The following is a 25,149-nucleotide window of genomic DNA, read 5'->3' on the forward strand; positions in this document are numbered from 1 at the left end:
AATCTCTATGGAATACAAGGGCAAGACTATTAATCTTGAGACAGATGATGAGGAAGAGGACCTCCAGGATTTCGTAGAGGAGATAGAGGTAGATGAAGAAATGGAGGAAGACATCCAGCCGGTGATGCTGCAGCAAAACTGCCCCAGTATGTCCCTCTGCGAAAAGGGAAAGTTAAAGTACCCAAGGATTTGGATGCTGCTAAGAGTGCACTTCAAACTCCGCTCCTCCTAGATGGAATTTTGTTTGAAGGTTCAGTTCTAGGCCGTGTGCCCACGATGAAATTTGAATATTGGGACCTCATGGACAACGAAAAGTTCCCACATTTGGAGACTAGCAAACTCATGAAACAGAGCAAGGAGGGGTTCGTTACAATGATAGAACCGCAGAAATGGTTGGGTGGTGTGGAAAAGGCCGGGCTACTCCACCTACCATGGATTCTCCAATTTTACCACGCACCGATTACTATCTTTGTCATCAGGCAGCTGCTTTTCCTGGTACATGATGGGTACCTGTGGCTGGAGGAGCCCATTCCCATCATGGCGGAGCTTATTCACAGGATTTCTCAGCTTCCCTGTGAGGGAAGGGACCCCGTGGAAATAGCTGGCAAAAGCGGAGATTTGGTGCTCGCAGAGGCCATGAAGAAGAAATACAAGTTGGAAAAGAAGCAGAGAGGCTACGTAATTAGTAGCATTCCAGACAAAGGGGTGCATGTAGCCACCTAGCTACTGGCCAGGAAGGTGATGAGAAAATGTCACGGCAATGAGGTACTAGCGATGGTCGTCACGTTGGTTGAACAATGTGTAGAGGGAGTCCAATTCAACTGGGCCGCCTTCCTCTGTGAAGAATTACTCACCAAATGCAAGGAAGTCTAGGAGTAGGGCAAGACCTTCCACTACGCGTGGTTGCTCTTGTCCACCGTACTAGTGTCAGGGGAGCTGCCTAAGGACAGTTAGTTCCCTCCTCTTGAATGGGACTTGCCAAAGGCCACAAAATATGCGTCGCTCTGGGCTACGAAGGATGCCACACGGATCTGCGAGACCAAGATCTTCTGGGTGCTCATGGAAGTGAGCATCTGGATGTGGATTAATAGAAGGCCATTCTTATCCCCCACAGTGTATGACAGTCTACAGAGCTTTGCAGACTTCAAGGTAGATATGCACAATGTGTATATTAAGGCGTGGAAAGATCTGGTGCAGAACTGGACCAAACCATTATTCATCGCGATTGATGATGCCATTTTTGTTGTGCTCGACTCATGGCCACCTGAGTGGCACGCCCCAGATCTAGCGGCACGTGATAAGACATCGGTACAAAAACAAAAGGATGCCACCAAGTTGTTGGCTCAGCAGAAGTGCAATGAGCAGTTGGCCGAGGAGGTAAGGGCTTTCCGCGAGGCAGTGAAGACCGCTGCAGAGCAGACCAAGGGCATCGAACAAGCAAAAATAGCACAGGAAACAGGGGCCACCATGATGCGGGAAGAAGGAGGCCCAAACCTAACCACAGGACAAGGGATAGAGGACACGGCAGAAGGCATGGACCCCAACACAACATATACACAACTAAAATGGCCGCATGGTAAGGAATGAACAGGCCCACGGAAGAAGACCAAGGCTTCCAAACTGGATGGTGAACCCATTACGGTGACAGAGGGTGACCTATATGACATCGGCGACACAGTTCACGAGGTCACCAGGGAAGCACTCTGGGAAGCAATGACAGAGTAATAGATTGTGTTGGAGTCCCTCAAGGTGCAACTACAGGAACTTCAGGTGTGGCCCCCATAGGAGGGAGTGGTAGCCGCCTACGATGCCGCAGGTACATCAACAATGGAGAAGTTTCTACGGGCCAAAATGGCTAACACCATCGTGTTGCTAGAAGAAGCACTGATAGTGGACAGCACAGAGGATAGAGCTGCGGTAAGCCAGATCAAGGGACTTGGCCTGAACTTGGCTGCCCTTCCACGGGATATACTACACCAGCTACAGGATGGAGTGACAACAAAACTCTGTGCTAGGGAAGGACACACAGTACAAATGCTCAGCAAACAATGAATCAACATTAAGCAGCTTAGTCTACAACACGATGAAGCACTGGTGCAGAATCAATAGCTAAAGCAGAAAGTAGAGGAAGCATGTTGCCGCGCTCCAGAGTTAGAAATTGCAACAGACCTACCAGTTGGAGTGCGAATTCATAGATTGGTTAGTGGATTCTACGAGGCAAAGGAAGAAGCAACGAGGATACAGCTAGACCTTAACCTTCAAATTTCCGAACTGAGATTAAAGTCACAGTCATCCATACCCATAGAAGTTAGGGAACAGCACGCTGGCGCTATCCAAAAGGGGCTGGAGGAAATAGGACAAGCAGTGCAGGACTGTACTATGATGTTGGAAGAATCCCTCACAGTCCTCACTTCCTTACAAGAGGACCCCACCATATAGTGCCTGGAAATAGAAGCGTGGGAGCTCCAAGTGTAGTATGATAGTGTGCGCGAAACGCCGTAGATAGTTGTCCTGACCTAGCGGTTGGTGAAGCTACAACAAGCAAAAGCGTTGAAGGAATAGGAGGATGCCATGCGACAGAAAGTGGTAGTACTTAAAGTGCACTTCTAGCCATGGATTGATGAGGCCTTCCGCATCACTGCCGATATCGAAGGAAAGCTCACACAAATGAAGGTGATGCATGCCTTAAGATAGGGATCTGCCCCTGATAGTGAGCATTCGGTAGAAAGAGTAGAGCAGATCCAGTAGACAATAGAATAGTGTGCTGCGGACTTTCATGCAGCACAGGCACAGATGGAGGGGCTCCATGCCAAGATTGTTGCACCAGTAGGGTGACTCGGGATGAGGCATGATGATTGTGTTGGGGGCATGTTGGGCATGGGATCCGTCGCAGCAGGTCTTGGAGCTCAAAGCCCAAGTTTTGGTCAAATATGGTGTAGAACTCCGCAAAGTCCGGGCGCGAAGCACGAAGTCTAGGATGACTCATAGGGCTGTTCGCCCTAAAAGATTGCAATTTAATGTAAAGTTTTGTCGGCCTACCCATGGTTTGCAAACCATGGGATTGTATAAATAGAGAAAGTATCTAAGTGTAGAGAGAGCTAATCTCAGAAGAGAATAGATAGAATAATGAAGGCATGGTTAGAGCCTAGAGTGGAATCTGAAGTGTACTAGGTCGTGAGGAGTACGATTCGCCAAAGACACTATTGGTGAGGCCGCGGAGCCCAATATGGTCCACGCAGAGCCCAGAGAGGCAGTGATTGTGCCAAAAGTTCTAAAATCGCCACGTATGCCATGGACGAAGAAGGATAAGTAGACAATGGGACCAATCCACGTATCCCCAAGAAACCCACAGTTCGGCAAATTGTCGATGGAAGAAAAAGGCAAAGTCGTCACCATTGAATCAAAGGAAGAGGAGGAAGACTTACAGGCTCTAATTGATCAAATAGAGGCACAAGACGATGGGGAGGAGGATGTCCCACCAATGTCGTCCGCAACAAAGTTACCCGCGTACGTCCCTCCGTGGAAAGGGAAAGTTAGGGCGGCCAAAGACCTGGAGGCCACGAAGAGTGTGCTCCAGACCCCGCTCCTCCTTGACGACATTACTTTTGAAGGTCCGCCCCTTGGCCGAGTGCCTACCATGAAATTCGAAGATTGGGACCTCACAGACAGCGAGAAGTTCCCACACTTGATGACGAAAAGCTTGATGAACCAGAAGTTGGGGGGATCACTAATCACTTTGGAGCCACGAAAATGGCTGCGTAGTGTAGAGAAGGCCGGGTTACTTCATCTATAATGGATACCCCACTTTCACTGCATGCCCATCACCATTTTCGTCATCAAGCAACGTGCCCAGTGCATGATGGGTATCTATGGCTGGAGGAGCCTATTCCCATCACAGTGGAACTGATTCACAGAATTTCTTGGCTTCCCTGTAAGGGAAAGGATCTAGCGGAAATAGCTAGTAGAAGCAGTGATTTGGCTCTTGCGGAAGCCATGAAAACCATGTACAAGCTGGAAAAGAAGAAGCGTGGCTATGCAATTGTGTGAATCAAGGACAAAGGCGTGCACATAGCCACCTAGCTCCTGGCCAGCAAATTAATGTGGAAGTTCCATGCCGATGAAGTACGAGCACTTGTGGTTGCGCTGGCCGAGCAGTGCAAGGAGGGGGTCCAACTCAACTGGGTTGAGTTCCATTGTGAGGAATTTTTGATAAACTGCAAGGAGGACCAAGAGCAGGGTAAGACCTTCCACTATGTGTGGTTGCTATTATCCATTGTACTAGTAGCAGGTGAACTATCGGCAGATAACCAGTTCTTCCCTATCGACCAGGACCTTCTTGAGGCCACGAAGTATGCTTCGCTCTGGGCCACGAAGGATGCAAAGTGAATTCACATGGTCAAGGTGTTTTGGGTGCTGATGGAGGCAAGCATCCGGATATGGATAAATAGAAGGCCACGATTGTCTCCCACAGTGTACGCCACTTTAAAGAGCTTTACAAAGTTTAAATCATACATGAACAACATTCATGTCCGGGCGCGGAAGGACCCAACGAAGGAATGGACAAAGCTTCCATTTATTGCTACGTATGATGCCATCTTCACATCATTGTAAACATGGCCTTTGGAGTGGCGCACCCCGGACTTGGCAGGAATGGAGAAGGCCGCAGTCCAGCAAAGGAAGAAGGACACCAAGCTACGCATCGCGCAGCTGGCTGAGAAGAGGCACCAGGAACAAGTTGCAACAGAAGCAGCTGCACAATAGAAGATGGCCGATGCAGTAGTAGCAGTGCAGACGGCAAAAACAACAACAACAGAGGCCGAGGGGGGCCATGGAATATCCACAGGGCAGGGAGATGAGGACAACAACCTGGACGAAGAGTGTGCGGATCCAGAAACAGGATCCCAGAAAGAAGAGTAAGGCATCCAAGATGTCCATTGACCCAACCATGCTTACAGAAGGTGATCTTTTTGACATTAGCGAAACGGTTCGCGATGTCACTAAGGATGCGCTCCAAGAGGTAATGATGGAGTAGAACATTGTGTTGGGGGTGCTCAGAGAGCAGCTACAAGGCTTATAGGTGTAGCCCCCCCAAACAGGTACAATGGCTTTGTATGTCACAACAGGAACAATAGAGGTCAAACAGACACTGCGCGCTCGTATGGACAACCCTTTCGTGTTTCTCGAAGGTGTGCTAGCAGGAGCAAGCGAAGTTGACCGGGTTGCGATGAGCAACATGAAACGCGTAGAATTAAACTTGGCAGCCCTACTGCGTGAAACCCTATACCAGTTGCAGGATGGGGTCATCGTAGTGCTCTACACCAGGGAAGGCTGCACGATCCAGGTCTTGAACGAGCAGAAAGTCAACATGGATCAGCTCAGCCTCCAGTGTGGTGAGCTAGTTGCACAGGCTCGCGAATTGGAGTAGGTGGTAGAGGATGCGTGTAGGAGCGTTCCAGAGTTGGTCGTGCTACCAAAGCTACCAGCAGCAGAGCGAGTCCACCGATTAGCGACCAAAGTCTGCGAGGCCAAGGAGGAAACGGTGAAGGTTTAGTTGGAGCTGAACCTATAGATCGCCGAGCTACAGTTGAAGGCGCAGCCTTCCACACCCCCAGAGGTCAGAGAGCAGTGCACCCACGCTATCAAAACGAGGTTGGAGCAAATTGGCCAAGCAGTACAGGACTGCACCGAGATGTTGGATCAAGCACTAACCATGCTTACATACCTACAGGAAGATCCAAACCTACAGCGCCTAGAGACAGAGGTGCGCGAGTTGCAGCAGGAGTATGACAATGTCCGAGGGACCGTGCAGACGGTCGCCCTTACTCAACGACTTGCCAAACTACAGCAGGCAAGGGCATTGAAGGACCAGTTAGACGCCACACGACAAAAAGAAGCCTTGCTTAAAGCATGCATCCAGCCATGGATCGATGAAGCTTTCACAATTACAGCTACCATTGAAGGAAAGCTGGCACAAATGCAGGGACTTTATGCGGTTAGACAGGGAGGTGACCTTGCTCATGAAGGTTCAAAGATACGCATACAGCAAGTACAACAGATAGTGGAACAGTGTGTTGCAAACATCCAAGCTACGTAAGACCTGCTAGATGGACTCCACGCAAAGATCCCCGCACCAACAGAGTGACTAGGGATGTGTCACGGTGATTGTGTTGGGGTTTTGTTGGGCATGGGATCCCTCGCAGCAGGTTTTGGGGCTGAAAGCCCAAGTTTTGGTCAAGGATGGTGTAGAACTCCGCGAAGTGCGAGGGCGAAGTATAAGATGAGTCATAGGGTTGTCCACCCTGAAAGATTGTAATTTAATGTAAAGTTGTGTCAGCCTACCCATGGTCCGCAGACCATGGGATTGTATAAATAGAGTGAGGCTCTAAGTGTAAAGAGAGCTAAGCTCAGTAGAGAATAGATATAATAACGAAGGCATGGTTAGAACCTAGAGTGGAATCTGAAGTGTACTGGGTCGTAATGGTAGGAAGAGGCTCTGTAGCTGAGTGCACAGAGGCCTATTAGTGTCCACAACTGAGTGCGTGGACCCCTGCAGTTGAGTGCGTAGGGCAGAGTCAGGTTTGTACTTGGAATTAAAAGTTAATAAAGAGAAGTTTATTATGTGCATCTGTTCTTGAATCCTTATTTTGATGTTATACATTACTGTTACTCTATTTATTTACTGCGCGCACTTGATGAATACTCGTATGAATGCTTATATGTGAATTTAATCTAAGTAATCAACTAACGGAGACTAATTATGGAAGACTTGGGTAAATAACACGGGTCGTGTTGCGGCTAGAGCTGCACAAAGATAGTATCACAGGGCGCGGGCTACCCACAGGTGCGCGTAGCATAGTAAGTACGAAGGTTGGACCGCATATCAATCACCTCATATCAGACATCCCTAGGGTGTGGAAACCTTGTTCTAGCACCGTCCCATACTACTTCGGGTGAGACCTCAGTCCGTGCTTCGTGGACTGTTGCCGAAAGGGCCAATAGTACTGGGATTTGCTTGGCTAAATCACTTCCGAACCTAGGTCAGGCTCCACTAAGCCAACACCACTATAAAGGATTTAGTGTTAAAAAATGAAAAACGTGGAATAGAATGCTCTTTTCAATATTATGAAACAATTGAATAGGATTACATAGGAGATATTAGTAATAAATGACTACAGTGAGATTGAACTACAACTCAACTAAATTGGACTGAATTCTAACTAATTGTGACACTTGTATGAACAATTATGACACCTAGCAAGTGCTTGGAATTAATGTCTTCAACACTCCCTCTTAATTAAAAGCGCAACAAATATAAACTAAAATGTTTGTTGATCTATGTCCCCACTAGGCTTACAATTAAAAAAAAATTACATCAACCAGATTTCTTTTTATTATTTTTTCTTCCCAATCCTGTATGCTTTAAATTGCTTTAACTTTTAAATTTTTTTTTTGGTATATTCCAAATTTCAAATTCTTGATTTGTTAAATCAGCTAGAAACCCATAACAAGCATCGTATGTCATGCACTTGTATTTCTCATCTAAACCCTCAGTGGAGGTCATCCAATAGATTTATGCTTAGTCTCACCTCACCTCCGAGTTAACCATAAGAGTTAACAAAATAGGATTTTGTTGGTGTGACCTTGTAGTTTCGTTGGAATTAGGATGTCAGCTACATATCGTTGAACGAAGATGTTGGTTTAAATGATAAAATCTATCTGCCTCCAATATTATTAAAAGGTGTGTCTAGAATTTTTGTTAAAACACATGTTTCTACCTCATTTAATGCAATTCAATTGATTATATTGTTATTATTTATAAATATTTTATATATAAATTACTAATAAATTTTTCATAATAAATAACCACATTTTTCATTCCATTCAAATTGATGAATGATGAATGACTTTAAAACGCTGCATAAAAGCCAAAGCACAAATACCACTGTATAACACAAAGTAAAGGTAAAACATTATTGGGAGCTCTATGTATATGTTTAATATAAAATTAAGAATACATATCCATTAAATACATACGTTATATTTTTATTATTCTTATTTTTCTATTTACTTGAAGTGAAGTTTTAATATTTATTTTTTAGTATCATTTGTATAATTAAAAAAAATTGAAGTAATGAAGATGATAATAAGTATTTTTAAGTCTCTAAAAGCTCTTTATCTTTGTATTTCATGTCATCTTGTACATTTTATTGTATTTTTCAAAATTTTGGTTTAAATATGGAACATATTTTGGTTTTTTACCATAAATGTTTAAAATAGATTTTTCAAATACGGAAACAATTTTTAATAAAGAATATTCCATTTATCGGGGTTATGTGTTTTTAATAATAGTATTTTACTTTGTTAGGGTAAAGAAATTATTCTCCACACCAAGTGACAATTTATTTTCCATACAAGGTTAAATGCATGAAGCTCTAGTTTTCATTTTTTTAACCCTCCACAACTTTAATCTTATGTGGATCAAGCTTCCCAATCCATATTTACTCTTGGTTAGTCTCTATAAAAAATGGTCTAAAGAAGTATCATTTATATGTCTATAAAATTGCAACATATTAATTTGGAGTTATGATAAATTACACATAAAAATAAACTTCACAAATGGCTCGTCATAAGACGTCTTTCTCTAGGTACTGGTCAAGGTTTGCAAACAAAAATTATGTTACTATATGTGAGATTTAAATATAGCTCATTTTTTCCATAACCATTTAACGATATTTTGTTTAAAGTTAACATTGAGGATATATTTCTAATCTCTACAAAATCTTTCTAGGAAGAAGAAAAAAAGAGCTTTAAAGGTGAAAAGGAATGGAACAGCATCATTTAATAGAGTGGATGACTCCAAAAATTGAATGAAGGTTAAAGATGAAAAAGAGCCACCTATCATTAAAAAATGTCTATAAGGAAGTCCCTTTACTTATTATTCCTTATGAGTACAAGCAAGAGTGGGTTATTGATTTGAGATAAACATGCACCATGTCTGTAAAATTGAGGAAACACACACACCAACATTCTCACAAATTTGATGTAATTTGTCTAACCACTATAACTAAAGCATCAATTGTGTTGATTTAATTTGTGCAACAAATATAAATAAAAAGTTTATATGTGGTTAAGGTTAAATTCACCATAAATAGTTTAATTTATATTCACTTTATACCAAAATGGTACTCATTTGGATTGAGTGGTGCATGTATGTGACATTTACTAGTATTAATAATTTATTTTAAAGTATCATTATAATGTATTGTAAGAAGTTGGTTGGATTCTGGTTTAGGGATAGCTTGCGAGAGCCAATGAATTCTTTTAGAGAATGTTTTTTTTCAATGTAAGTGTGAGTTGTAACCATGTAGGCATCATTATCATCCAGTTGCAATAAGCTTTTCCATTGATATAAATATGGGGCTCTATTGTGTTTGGTGTAGAGTCACATGTTATAGAAATGTCTCTTCAAAAAAGCTTTGCTATGTTTTCTATCTTACGTTTGTTTCTATTTTTTTTTTATTTAGTATGACCTTAGATTTGAGGCCATGAATTTGTCAACACTAACACCTTTACCCTTAAATATGAGAGAGATTGATGTGACATATCTATGTATTATCACTTTGCAGCTTTTGAGTTTCCTCCCATTTCTCATTCAGATAATTGAGCTCATATCTAAGTTTTTTATTGTCCCACTTTATGGCATCGAATTTAGATTTAAGGCACTTGTAATTGAGTTGAATCCATCCATAATTGCTCTTGATCTACTCAAATAGAAACCTATCTAGGATTAAAGGAAAAATTCTTGTGCAAGAAATAAGTTTTGTTGGGGCTCAAGATTGTTTTTAACCTTAGATTTTTTCTCTAAATATTTCTATATATCCTTATGCATCCATTCATGGGTTCGTGAGGTAGCCAAATTCCTGTGCAAGTTATAATTTCCATTGGGGATCAAGTTTGTTTTCAACCTTAAAGTTTTTCTCTGGAGATCTCTACATATCCTTATGCCTCCATCCATGGATTCATGAGGTAGCAATTACATGAATAAATAAGGGAATGTGTATATTGAGATATGCCAGGGTGGAGTATGTGGAGTATTCATAAGAACCCAAGAAGTTGCATATTAAAAGAAGGTCATGAATCAAAAATCTTAGAACTGATGAATCTGTAGGTAAGGAACTAAAATAAGATTTGAATCATGACTCTTTAAGCCTTAGTAATAGCGAAAGAACAATGGGGTAGTGGGGAGACTCTTTGAAGCATGGACAAATGGCATCAAACTCCCAATAGTGAATTTATCCAACCCCTTCATGGTGGAGGGTCAAGAAGGGAAAATATCAAGTGAAATAAATATGGAATTGGGACTACTTTTTTCTATAAATAATATTTATGTCCACTAGGAAATCATCTTTAGGGCTCTCATTTGGCCTTCTACATTTGATTCTACATGTTTTGAGTCTCCTTTTGATGCTGGAGAATGAAAAGATATCATAGATCAATTTGCATACCTATTGATATCCATCAATGTAAAAGAAGTGTTGGAGGTCATAATTTAGAGTGATTTTTCTGCGAAGATCCACCAATTTTGTTGAGGTTTCGTCAGTGGAAGAGCGTGCGTGTGGAGTTGAAAACTCCCTAAAGATTGATCTACCCATAGTTCCTTGTAGCAACTTAGATTCATATGATATGATTAGGAGTTGACAATAAAGAAGCCTGACCTCTAGACAACCATAACTTGCCAAATCCCTATTTATTTAAAACAAGATGTTTTTAGTTTTTTTAAAATATCTAGCTAGTGGAGGCATTTTAATTATTTATGGGGCCACGTGAGAGGTTGATTCATAATAATGTGAATTATTTAATGGCGATGCTTTTTTTTACTGGTTGGTTTTTTGGCTAAAATATCTAAGAAGATATTTAGGTGTGGGTATGAATGAAAAGCTAAAAAGTTGAAGTGGAAATTTTTATAATTATGTGTGTTAGGTTGATACAAATTAAAGTAGAAGCCTTTTTTTTCTTTTAATCTATATTTAAGTGAGTTAAATATTTAAATTGGAATTTCTATATGATATTCATGGAAGCTTATCATGTTTGATCAAAGGTAAATCCAAATTGGTAGTTTTAGTAGAGTTGGTTCATGATTGAGAAGAAAGAGAGACCAAAGTGAATGTGCTATTAAGAATGTATGTGAATGATAATGTTACTTTGGATATTAGGGACTACAATAAATCCAAAGAATCTTGGAAAAATCTTAAAGATTTGTATGTGATTGCAAATATAAACTTACTTTTATATTTTGAAAACAAACTTCTCTCAATTAAAATGGAACAAAATACAAAATGAAAAGATCAACAATTTTATTTTAAGAATTAAAGAGCATAAAGGTAAGCTCACTAATATTGAAGAAAGGATTTTAAATAGTGATCTCATCATAGCTACATTGAATGAGATGTTGAATGCATATCAAATGGAATGTTGGATGTGTTATCACTTTGTAATTTCCTAAGGTTGTGGAGAGAAACCCAAAGGTAACCAAAAAACCACTTGCAAAGTTGGGATCTAGCCCTTCTAGCTTCAGAGAAAGATATCTCTTTTGATTTAGATTTTTGTTTTAAGCTATTATGATGGTTATTGAGTTCTGAGGTTGGTTTTTCAAATATTTGGTTGAAAATTGCAGTGAAATTCCATTGGGCATGGAGTCATAAGTCTTTGCGTGATCAAACACCAAAATAACAGAGCAGCTGCAACATGGCAGGATAGGAAATCTTTTGGGTCTTTTAAAGTATTTGTGGAGTGTATAGGACGAATATGATTTAAGTTCAATTAAATATAGAGCATGCTAAGATGAATTATATACTTAACATCAGAATGAAAACATTGATATTGTTTACAAGCCACAGCAGAGTACACTTAAGCAAATTTGGCCCTTTATCTTCTTGAAACAATAGAGGCTGAAACATATGGAAAACTGAGAAAATAACAATTTCACATGATAAATTACCTCACCAAATGGTTTCACACGGGAATACTAGAACAAAACTTCTTTTTATTATTGAAAATTGATCACTTCAGTACACATCTTACATAAAAATAAATGGCTCCTTTCTTCATACAAGTTCCAACCTTTTCTAAGTCCTTTTTCTAAGTATTATAGAAACGTTTTACATCTTAGATCATAATTCAAAATAAAATAGATTTATAAGATAATATTTGTTAAAGACACAAATATTTTAGATATAGAAGAAGAATAATAGGAAATTCTGGTAAAATTTGTTTTGTTGTTGAGGCTTTGAAGAAATCTAGTGCTAATTGTGGCTATTTTGCTACAAATGTTGTTTCTCTGCTGTCGAAATTCCAAGGCTTCAGTTGTACTTACTCAATCAACTCTAGCAACTGGTCCCACCATTTTTCATTTCAGACAGAAAATCTTATGATGTTTCTAAACCTTTCATCCACATCAGTATAAATGTCAAAAGGTGGCTTATTGATAAAAAGGTGATGAATCTCATGATGAATATTTAAATCAAACTGTATGCCCTCTATAAATGCTTCTCCACTAATAACCCTCTCTTCCTTTACAAACTTTGAAGCATCAACAACTATGTTACAAAGTTATTCCTAGTAATTTTCTAATGGAATCAATTTTCCATTATAATTCCTTGGAATAGGTAGACCCTTTTCCTGCAGTAGTGTGAACTTTTTGTTGAATCTTTTGAATTGCAACTCAAGCTCCTTACATTTTTTCTCTAGTTGTATCATCAAATTCCTTTTCGTTAAAACTCTTTTAACCTCCATTACTGTTGTTGTCCTATATCAAATGTTTAGTTCCTCTAATTCATCCCTGGTCTTGGAGTTTAATAGCTTAATAATATTTTGTGCCTCTTCTGGTCTGTCCTATGCGACTTTTTACCATAAAGGAGCCTCTAATTTTGTCGTATTTTATGATCCAGATCTCCATTTGGGACTCAGCTTAGCAATTGTCCCAAACCTTCCATCATCTCATAAATTCTCCTTAATTTGACAGTTTTAAGGAAAGGAAAGTTCAACTTGCATTTACCCGCTCAACTGAAGGATGAAACTCAACTAAATGATGACTTAGCTTACCATTATCCCCAGGGAGGAGGAATAAAGTTCATGACGACCTTTTAGAGTGAGATACTTATGGGCGAAACCAACTCTTATTATTGGGACTTATCCCAGTGTCCCGATAGGTGGGATATAGAGGACGAATACGATCTCCCTTTCTCCATTGCATTCCTCCCACCTTGAAAATCAAAAGGGGACATAATGAATTTCACAAATACATACTTAATAGATATATACTCCCAATCTCTTGCCATCTGCTTCAGCCAGGCTCAGCCAATTAGTCAATCTAGCACATGCATATCCCTACTTATTCTCCACACGCCTCCGCGTGGATCTCTCTATCCCTGCAGTTCGCGCGAATGGGTTTGGGTATGGTAAGGGCTGCTAGCTATTTTTTTGAATCTCTGTATTTACATATATTTTCATCTAGCCTTACCCTGCTCTCATCTCTATATATTCCCACCCGTCGTTTTGCATATCCCTTTTCCCGTGTTCTTGGTTCCGCCTGTGTCCGCTCTGTTTCCTTCAATCAAATAGGTGCGAATAGATTCTAGAGACGGTTCACAATGTGGTTGGATTGCATGTCTCATCTCTTCCTATAAGCTATTTTCTTCTCGCTCATCACTAGCTCACTCCAGACCTAACAACATAGTTTACTTACTTAGTGTATTCAAATTGTTGCTTGCCTTGAAGGCCGTCCCAGCAAGGTTAACTTGGGAATAAAGTGAAATAATAGGGATTTCCTTTTTCTATGTAAGAACACTATCTCTGATAATGAGATAGCTATATTCTTCTTTCAGAATGTGTGGGTTCACTTTGGGCTTCCCAAGAGCATCATGAGTTATATGAGCCTTGATCCCTGATGGGGCCCCTTTCAGAAGAGTTAACAAATTCTCAAAAAGGTGCAAGGGGAAAAGTACTGAGAGGGGAGAAGGTGACAAGTGCACTGATGGAGGGGGTCTCCTAATATGAGGCAATAAAAGTCCTGAAGGGTGAAAAAACCTTCACAATGAACAGTCACATCAAAAAGAGAGGATGCATGGACTAAACAGCCATTTTCTATAGGTATAAAGCCCTGGTGGGAACAACTAAGGGTCCTCCATACACCATGCACCCCACATCATATGAAGCACCCCCAAGCATGACATAAACACTTTCGAAGTACCCCAAAAGCTAACAAATTGTCAACTGCGTGGACGACGCATGACTAGAGGGGTGAACTGCTTGAAATACCACCTTGTTAGAATCACAGGGCATGAGGTTACAATTTCTATAAATTCAACCCCGAAAACTATGAGAGTTTCCCATCAAGCCATTTATGAAAAGGATAAGAAGAAGGAAGATGTAGTGGCTTTCAAACTTGAAATTTCCATTGGTGGAGTTGCTAGATCCTAAAAACACAAGCATATTTTGGAGTCAGGGAAGTGAGAGGGAGTCCACAAGTTAACCTTCCATAAGGACCTCGCCTTTCTTTGTTCCAAGAATAGATATGCAACACAACCTTCCATCCAACCAATGGTGAAAAGAAAGGATAAGGAAGACACCACAATCACAAATATTCTTTTGTATTTTGTATTGCTGACTTAACTCTTTGCATGAGTTCTTCCTGCACAAAAGTGATTTGAATTGATGGCCACATATTTGTTATATTATCCTTTATATTCTGCCAAATGTTATTTCTGGCCTCTGCCAACATTTGAATGATAAAATATTGGTCTTCATATTTCTGAATTCACAGAATGAGCTTGAAGTTCTTCTGCACTTATGTTAAATAGGCATTATCAGATTTAATATTATTCTCCTCCATTCGAATCAATGTTGTTGATAACTTCTCTTTCTCTCCCTTAACTAATGATAACTCTTCCAAATCTTTAGCAAGCTCTTCTGTAGAATCTAAAGATGTGGCCTTCACTGAGGTCTCTACTTCTATACCGATGTTTGATGTAGATGTCCCTACTGCTTCCCATTATTATTTTTCCCTTAACAATGTTTCCATGTCCTGCTCCATTTTCTGTATCTGTGCATTCTACTCATCAACTGTTGTAAATTATTTCTCCTTTTCCATTTCTATGTTATCAACTTTATAGCTTAAGGACGTTATGTGGATGGTAGCTTCAGTTGCTTTCTTAATTCTTGAATATCTTCCTCTTTTCTCTTTATAATCTCTTATGCTGCCTTGATATTAGAAGGGTCATGTCCTAGCTTTGTTATCAAATCTGCTAGAGATTTGATTTTGTTGTCTTTAGAAAATGAGGACATCTTCTCAATCTTCAACTGGGAATGTATTTTGGTCAAGGAGGACTATAATTTGGAAAAGGTCATGGGTAAATTGGTGATTGTTGAAAATATCAGCTGCCATGTTTTCTTGTGTAAATCGATTTGAAAAATTTCATGTATCTTCTTTGTATCAATTGAGAAAATGGAGGATTTGTAGTCTTCGACACTTCTGGGAGCTGAAATTAAAGCTTCCATGAAGACCATTTGGAATTGTCCTCTCTCTGAGTCGAATGTAGAGAGCAATCTATGTTGTGTTTTCAATGTCTCCTTCCAAAATTTTGAGTAAGTTGAAGCCTTTAAAGCTTCACTTTAACTTTATCTCCCTGTACCTTGAAACTATACTCTGCTAAGTTGAAATTTCAAAACCAAAAGATACTGGAGACTAAGTTGTTAGTTCTACAGTAGGTGACTGATTTGTTTCTTTTTCTTGACGAAAATGATTGACAGGAGTTCCTCTCAAAACTACTATGGCCTGTTGTTATGTATCTCTTTCTTTTGGAGATTCATCTTGGATAGTATTCACTGGAGGATCAACTTAAGGGTCTAATTTTTGAGTAGTGTTTGGGTCCTTCTTTTTCCTTTTAAAAACAATAAATTATGCACCTTGAGTTTCATAGTCAGTAGGGGACATGTCTTATTTCCCCCTTTTGACCCCTTCTCCTTAGGAATAGGTGTCTGAATGGATGACTAACTAACTAGTCATTCTTCAAATTCTTGTAAAGTGCCCTTTGCGCATTCCTCTTGATTAACATATTGTTCAATTTTGGGTCTTGGTGTATGTGCATAACAAGTATTCTTATGTTCGAATCTAAGTTTTAAAATGAAGCCGAGAGGATCATAAGACCAAGAGAAACTAGGCTTAAATTTCATTTCACTTAAAATAGCTTCCACCTCCTTTTTTGCAGCTCTGGTGTTGACAATATAAGGACCAATATTAACCTTTAGCTTCCATTGTTCTCTCGTTTTGTAGGATACAAAGTGCAACACATCCATATTCAACATTTGTCTAGTGAATTCTAATGCAAATATTTTGATTGGTACAAACATTGGTAATATGTAAGGAGGTAAATATGATCCATATATTCTAATTTCAGTATAATTCTTGTATAAATACCAGTCTCCAACTTTTGATTGCTCGAGATCACATCATTGCAAAGCAAGCATAATGAGTTATGTAGAAACTTATCAACAAAATCAGTGTAAGTATACTCCTCTAAGTTACTTCTAACCAGAGAAGTCCATTGAATCACTAATAAAGGAATACCCTCATTATATGTCTTCTGTAAAGAAAATTTGAACATGTTTCGCTGATGAAATAACATAAGATAAACCAATACCAATTGGTATCTGAAAACACCTTCGGATTTGAAATTTACAAATTGATCATGCATTGCATTGAACAGATTGTGACTGTAATTGAAAAGAATGGATGGATTTTTGCCAACTGAAAAAGTTGAAAAAAATACCAGAACTATTTCATCTACCCATTGATCATTATAATACCCAAGAAGTTGAGTTGCCATATAATTTACTTCTTTGGACATTTTTGGGAAGATCGAGACTACGTATGGGTGATTGGTCTGGGGTAATTCAACATTTTTTGGAAGGAAACATTTGAAGATTTGCGCTCTCTGAGGGAAGGTCATATCTTTTTATAATTCCATCAATACATTAGCTGAGAAAGGATGATAGGAGACATGGTATTCAAGTTTCAGGGCCTGGAAAATAATTTCAGGGGAAATGGAGAAAATGAATTTGTTATTTTGGGAAATAACAACTTTTTTGCTTGGCAAGTATCGGAGATGGCACCAAGTGGAGAATTAAGGGAAAACCTGAGTTTGGGGGAATAAACTGAGGGAGAAGGGATTCCTGATCATCACTTTTGTTAAGGAATTTTTGTTTTTCCCATTTGCGAAGTTCAGAAATGTTGAATTCACACTCGGTCTCGACAATTTTTTAGTTGGTGTCTATTAGGGGGGATTTATTAAAATCAGGACAAGGGGAATAATGTGTTTTTCTCTAAAACTTTCCCCTTTCCTTTGTGTGTCGACATGCTAGAAATGGAACACTAGAAAAGCATAATAATAGTATCAGATAATGCTTGATAGAAAGAATTTCAAAGGACAAGGTTACTCAGGTGAAATTTGGTCGACTTCATAGAGGAAAAAAAAACTACTATAGAATACTGAAAATTGGTGGAAGCTCAATCTTTGACCCGCAAAATCAATGGTGTGGTGAAAGTAGCGAATTGCTAGCTTCCACGGATTTTTACAGCAGTTCGATCAGTTGCATAACAGAATAATTATCGTTATTGAGTGGGGGGAATTTATTGTGAAAATGGATAAACAACTGGAACTTTAAATGTAATAATGTCAATATTTGATTTGGAAAAAAATCTTTGATCATCGAATGACTAGTCAATGTGGAGGTGGTGGTGTGGCAGGACAGGTGGTGGGATTTTACCTAGCAGATGAGAAGGCAGGCAGCAAGAGTGGAGGGGTGGATGTAACAAATAGTTGACGGATTTGGAGTGTCAGAATTTCAGGGTGGTGCAGGTGGTAAACGGTATCGGGAGGGGACCCCCCAAAATTCACCAAATGCTTCCACATCAGCCCAAGTGGTCTGGGTGGAAACCATTTTTTATCACCCCCCCCTCGTGTTAACCGTCGAGATTTCAGGGGGGGCTAAATTACCCCTCCGCCATAGATATTGGCATAGATGATCCTGGCCGTTGGTCTTAGCGCACTACTTAACAACAAATGAAAAGTGAAATTTGTCGTATAATTTGATACATAATACATTATAAACAATTATAACCAAAGTTGGAAACATGTTATATAAAATTGACATTTTTGAATTTAAAGCAGCATTTTGATTGGCTCACTATAGGGGCTTATTTTTTTCTATTTTCTAATTTTTTATTTATTTTCTTTTGTTTTCACACACACACACACATATATTCCCAAATTATTTATTTTTCCTTTTTCTTTCTCTTTTTTCTTTATATCATATTTTTTATTTTTTCTTCTTTTTCTTTGAACATCTAAAAATAATTTACAAAATTTAATAATTATTTACAACATCTCATTGGAGAAAATCAATAGATAATCACCAGTTGATCCTATAAACTATAGGACCCTAAGAGTGGTTCCAATGTGGATGACATCCTCCCTGTGAGGCGCCAAGAACTCTGTAGATCAGTAGCCTTTGTCGATAGTGTGATGGTCCTTTGTTCTTGTTCTGAACTGAATTGATTAGTTGTTTTTATTATAAATATTCGTATAAACTCATCAAAAGATTAGGGCCTTCTCTGCGGGCTTCAATTATTGATGTGAGCCACCCTCACTTGCAATAAAAGATAAAATGATATTTACAATGACATATATGAAAACTTATCTATCCTTGAGTGAAATAGTGTTTGAGAAACTTGACATTAACAGACCCTCCAGGCAATGTTTCTCCAGTGAGATCTTCCAACTAAAATGCATGATTTCCTCAGACAGCTACAATGCTATAAGGGCCTTTCCACAAAATATCAAACTTCCCATGTTTCCCTTTCTCTTCATTCATAGCCTCCCAATTTAAAACACTATCATCTAGATGAAGATCGTCTCCTTTAATCCTCCTGTCATGAACTTTCTTGATTTTATATTGAATTATCTGTGTTTTGTTGTAAACCTCTTCTCTACTTTGTTGTAAATGTATTAACTAATTGATCCTTCTCTGAGCATCATTTGGTTCTACTTCCCCTTCTTGCAACAATTCCAACACTGGAATTCCTAGGGAAATAGGAAAAACTACATCTTCTCCATAAACCAATTAGAAAGGTGACATTCCAATTGATTTCTTTGTTCTTATTCTATCAATGCATAAGGAATTTAACAATTTCTTGTTCTAGTATTTTGGTTTTTCTTTCATTAGTTTCTTTATGATGTTCACTAATGACTTGTTAGAAGATTCATCTAACCCATTTGCCTGGGGATAATAGGAAGTAGAATGACCTAACATTATGTGATAATTGTTACAAAAGTCAATCATCCTTTTTTATTTAAAAGTTGCAGCATTACCTGTAATAATTTTGTGGGGACAACCAAACCTGGAGAGAATATGGTCTTCAATGAACTTAATGATGACAAAATATGTATCTCATCTAGTTGGGACTGCTTCTATCCATTTTGTGAAGTAGTATGTTGATGTTAAGATCCACTTATGTTGAGTTGAAGAGCTTGGGTGGATTTATCCAAGAAAATCCAGACCCCACTGTAGGAAAGGCACATCCACTGAGGTAGGCTTGAGGGGTAGAGGTGGGAATTTTCTCTTGCATTAAAAAATTTGACATTGATGATAAGTTGATAACTTTTTATGAACATCTGCAAACAAGGTAGGCCAGTAAAAACCAGATCTCAGGATTTTGTTGGTAGTGTCCTTCCAGTATAAATGTCCTCCATAGTCACCTTTATGAATTTCCTCCATGAATTTATCTACTTCATCATTTAATAAACAATTAATTAAAATGCCTCCAACATCCTTCCAATATAGGGCTTGATTCAAAAAGCAAAACTTTACAACTTTTAGTTTAAGAAATCTAGCCTTCGTTTTCGTCAAACTAGTAGGATCTTGTGAATTATGCAAAACATACACAATACCTGCATACCAAGGGGAAGTAAGAAAATTTTATGATACATGTGGAGTCACCATATCTTGTAGTTCATTTAGAGCAGTTACAAAATTTATTTCCAGTGCATGAAAAATTGACTCAACCATCAGCTTGACTATTCCTTGACCTTTGATGAGTTTAGCAGGCTTTATATCAATGTCATATTCTAAAATTACTACAATCCATCTGCCTCTTTTCCCATCTAGATCAGGCTGAGTGAGGATATCTTTCGACACTACACCTTGAACCAAAGAAATTATGTGGGAATGTAGAATATACACTCTGAAGTCCTTCAGTGCCTTTACTAAAGGAAAAGCTTGTTTTTCCATGATATTATACTTCAAGGATGCATCTCTTAAAGCTCTACTGAAAAATTCTATAGGTTGTTCATGTCCCTCCTTGTTTTTCTGCAACAAAACTATTGCAATAGTGTGTTCAAATGCAAAAGAAAAAATCATGAACACTTTAGTAAAATTAGGTCTAATTAAAATAGGAGCACATGTCAAAGCTACTTTCACTTCACTGAAGGATTTTTTAGCCTCACTATTCCATTTTGTTTCAATATCATTCTTCATTATGTTAGTTCTTGCTCTCAAAATGTTGGCTAGGTTCGAGATGGATCTTCTCAGAAAAAATATTATGCCAATAAAGACTGAACTTCTATTTTGTTCTTGGGAGGAGCAATCTTCATATGGCTTCAACTCTGCTGGGTTCTATTCTGATACCATCCTTTGAAATAATGTGACCAAGTAGATTTCCTTCCACTAAACCAAAAAGAGTATTTTTGGGGTTCAAGGAAATACCATATTTCCTGCATTTGTCAAAAGTTATCCTTAAGTGAAGTAGATGATATTCATTTGTTTTGGAGAATGCAGTAATGTCATCCAAATAAATCACAATAAATATATCCTTCTCATCTACGAAAGAAATATTCATTTCTCTATGGAAAGTGGCCCCTGCATTCAAAAGGCCAAAGGGCATCTTCACATACATAAAGGTTCCCTAAGATGTTGTGAATGTTTTTTATTTTGATCGTCAAGATGCACAAGAATTTGGTTATATCTTGAAAAACCATCTAGCGAAGAAATTCTGTTGGAACCAACTACTTTCTATAAAATATGATCCATTTTAGGTAGAGGGTAGTTATCTTTGAGTGACACTTCGCTCAGATTCTTGAAATCTACACATAGTCTTATTTCTCTTGTCTTTTTCCTTCTTGGCACTAGATTTGACCCCCATTTTGAAAATCCTAAAGGCACAATGATTTTTGCATCAAAACATTTTTTGACCTATTTTTCTATCAAGGGTAACAGAACTGGATTTAACCTCCTTAGTTTCTGTTTGAAAGGTTTTTGGTCCTCTCTGATGGGAATGGTATGTTGTATAATGTTGGTATCATATGCCTTTAGATATTCATAACCCCGAGAAAACACATAAGAATATTATTTTCGTAGGTTAATGTACTTTTGTTTTTCATTGGGAGGTAAGGACTTGGGCAGCATAACAATCTTCAGATTTTCCTCAGTACTTATATTACAGTCTTCAACTTCAGCTCCTGTAGGTTCTATCTTTGGCTTTTTAGCCACATCATTAAAATCAAACAACTCTTCTAATGGTACCAAACCCCTTGGCAACAGATTGTCCTTCAATTGTAGGACCTCAAGCTCTTCTAGATTTTCATCAGTTTCATTCAAAACTATTTCATTCATATCATTATCTACATTGTTATCTGAATCAATATGTACATTCTCAAATTCTTATTTTAATTGTAAAATAATTTCTACCTACTTATCACTACTAAAATCCTACCAATATCTAACATTATCTCGGACAACTAACCTATGCTTCACTTCAACCTCAATTTTTTTATTGGAATGAAAATGAATCTTACAAGTGTTAGCTGATGTAGCTAATGCATCAACTAAGATATTTTCACTGCTAGGAATCAGAGATAACGGATATTCTAGGAAACACTGCAGAAAATCTAAGACAATATTCTTGTAGGCCCTTAGTCTAGGGTGTTTATTCGAGTACTCACCTTTAATCTAATTACTGATGAGTTTAGAATCACCATGTACGGAAAACCTTTTTGCTCATAACCTTTTCAAAAGTGATAGTCCTAAAATCAGTGCTTTATACTCATCTATATTATTTGTGCATTGGAAATTGAGATTGTAAGAATGTCCCTTTGCTATACATGTTTGTGAATTTAAGGCCCAAACAATTGCCTATTCTCCTTCCTTGCACACTTCCCCATCAAAATCCATGTTCCAAAGGGGTTCACCCTCTTCATCTTCCTTCCCAACATCTAATTTCATCTCCTCTATTTTGCTCAATTCAATTTTCAAGTCTGACACTTCATCTCCTACACATATGTTGTTATATAGAATGAATGAATCCATATCTGAATGCACATAATACATGGGTTAATGATCTGGTTTATCTTTGCTAATTACCATATATTTCATTAATGCTTCCCTGTACAACCTTCTCTATTGACCAAAAAAAGGAATTGTAGCATATGTCATGTCCATCTGAAAGGTACCCTGTAATTTTGCTCCCCATGATCTTGAGAACAACATTCCATATTTGGGAGGTATGTACTACAATGTCCATTACCATACTCTTTGCTAGGATTTGAGCCAAAGTCACACATAAATCTGTGATAAACCCTAAGCATCTTACTTTGCTATAATCAAAAGAATATAAATCTTTGTAGGTTCGTGTTATATATAATGCTAGCTTTTCCATAATGACTCTAGTAATAATATTATGCGAAGCACTAGAATCAAGCCTGGTATTGTGTAGAATGTAGTCATGGATGTTCAAACTGACATAGAAGGGTGGCACACTACCATCCCGAGACATCCCTTCAACTTCAGGTCCAAACAATAATTTAGGTTGGTCATCAGTTAAGTTGAATGTGTTTGTTCCCTCTCCTATTTTTGTGATTTCATTAATTGAGATCTATATGGGTTCTTGCTAATCAATTTTGTCAGAGGAATAGAAATTTTGACCTTGGCTAATTCATTTTCAATACTGAAAGATGTTTGAGGTTTATCAACTTCCTTGATACTTACATCCTGCTTTTTAGAAGTATCCCTTTGAGAATCATCCTTTGCTTGGCTGGTGGAAGGGGCATCAAACCTTCTTGGGAGGGTTTCCTGCAGTATTCTTAGTTCTCAAATTCTACCGTTTGTGTGCCTCCATGATAGCATTTTGGTATCCCTTTTTATAATCATCTCAATCTGTAGGGATGACTTCTAGTTGTGATAACAAGAATAGATCTTTTTCCTCCTTAGTTAAGAAAATATTATATATTTCTCCTTCCCCAAATAGGTTTATCTGATTTTCTTTGAGGTCCTTAACTCTGTCAGCCTCTTCATATCCATAATTCTCCTGGAATGGAGGTCTAATTTGTTGTTGATCATCTGGGCCTCTTTGCTCTCTTTGTTAAACCTGGGGTGGATTCTTCCTGAAATTAGGATTTCTGATTTGAGGACCCCCTTGAGTTTCTCCTGGTGGAGCCCTCTCAATTAAACTTATGCTTTCCATCATTCTTTCCATAGTTTTAATTAAGGTGTCTAATTTTCCATCTGATGAAGAAGAAGAAGAAGGTTCTTCTTTTATCGTGACTCTTGTTTCAGCCTTTAACCTTGCTCTCTTAGCCAATAAATTTGCTTCCACACTAACAACATTCCTTTTCATTTCCTCTAGAGTAGAAGGATTCCTCTCCCTTAGTTGATAAGACATATCCTCATCAAAACTGTATGGAAACATTAGGGGAGTTTTGAGGTCTAAAATGCGCCTCCTAAGGAAATTATTAAATAATAGTGGAAATAATAAAATAAGATTAGATTACATCATCAAATTTTAGAGGGAAAAAAGAGAAAACTAGTTTTTCAACTCGTATTTTCAACTTATCTCCCTATGGGTTTACCCAAATTTGGAGAAACAACACTCGTTGGACGCAGAATTTGATTCCTCATCCAAGGGCTACCCATGTTCCATACTTTCGAAGGACTCTGGTACACGAAAATGAGAAATGCATGAAAAACATCACTGCAATCACATTTTTTCATGTATTTCTCATTTTTCTTGTAGTAGGTTCCATCGAAAGTATGTAATGTGGGTAATCCTTAGATGAGGAATTAAATTTTTCATCCAATGAATACTCCCACTTGAAATTTGAGTAAAACCTTAGGGAGATAACTTGAAAATATGAGTTGAAAAAAAGTAGTCTTATTATTTTATTATTTTTTAATCTTTTTACCTTTTTACTCTAAAAATGGTGAATCCTATTGGTTCTTACAAAGTTTATTTTGGTTGTACATTTTTCTTAGGAGGCCCATTTTAGACCTAAAAATTCCCCTAATGTTTGGTCAGAGCTAGCCCTAGTGGAGGTTGTATTTCTGCCGGAATATAATTGTAAACATTATTGAATCTAGTGCAATAATCTTGAATTGTTTCACCAAGATCTCTCTTTATACTCTCATACAATACAAGAAAAAATGTCATTGGTGAGGGTCATGCTTATGATGGACCTTTAAGGTCCGTCACCAATGTCGTATATGGTGATGGTCCTTAAGAAATTGTTGTTGTAAGTGTATATAGTAATGGTCATTTAAGGTTTGTCACCAAAGCCATTTTCAATGACACTTTTGGTGAGGTTCGTCAAAGGCCCGTCACTAATTCTCTCTTTGGTGACACTTTTGGTGAGGGTCATTAAAATCCCATCAATAATTGTCTCTTTGGTGACACTTCTAGTGACGATGTTTTATTGACCCTCAAAAATTCTCTTTTTAGTTACTTTTAGTGATGGACAAAAAATGTTCATCACCATTGATCATTCTAATGAATTTTTGATGATGTTATGTACTTGTTACTATATTTTTTTCAAAAGATAATGATTTAAGACCATTTGTATGGAGTCTTTTTCATTATGTGTCCAAGGCCATAGTGGTTAGAGTCAGTCAATTTGTTAAGAAGTAATTAGTGTTTATAATTTCCCTCAAGTAATAAGAATATAGTTTTGCTATGAGTCAACACATGATTCATCTCTATTAGGTTTATTATCTAGAAAATTCCCTTTAGATAAAGTTCCACTAGTGTGAGTAGAAACTATATTACTT

Source organism: Pinus tabuliformis, chromosome 5_1 (genome assembly GCF_031772625.1).
Source record: "Pinus tabuliformis cultivar Carrire ecotype Pingquan chromosome 5_1, CPIR1, whole genome shotgun sequence".
Lineage (NCBI taxonomy): Eukaryota > Viridiplantae > Streptophyta > Pinopsida > Pinales > Pinaceae > Pinus > Pinus tabuliformis.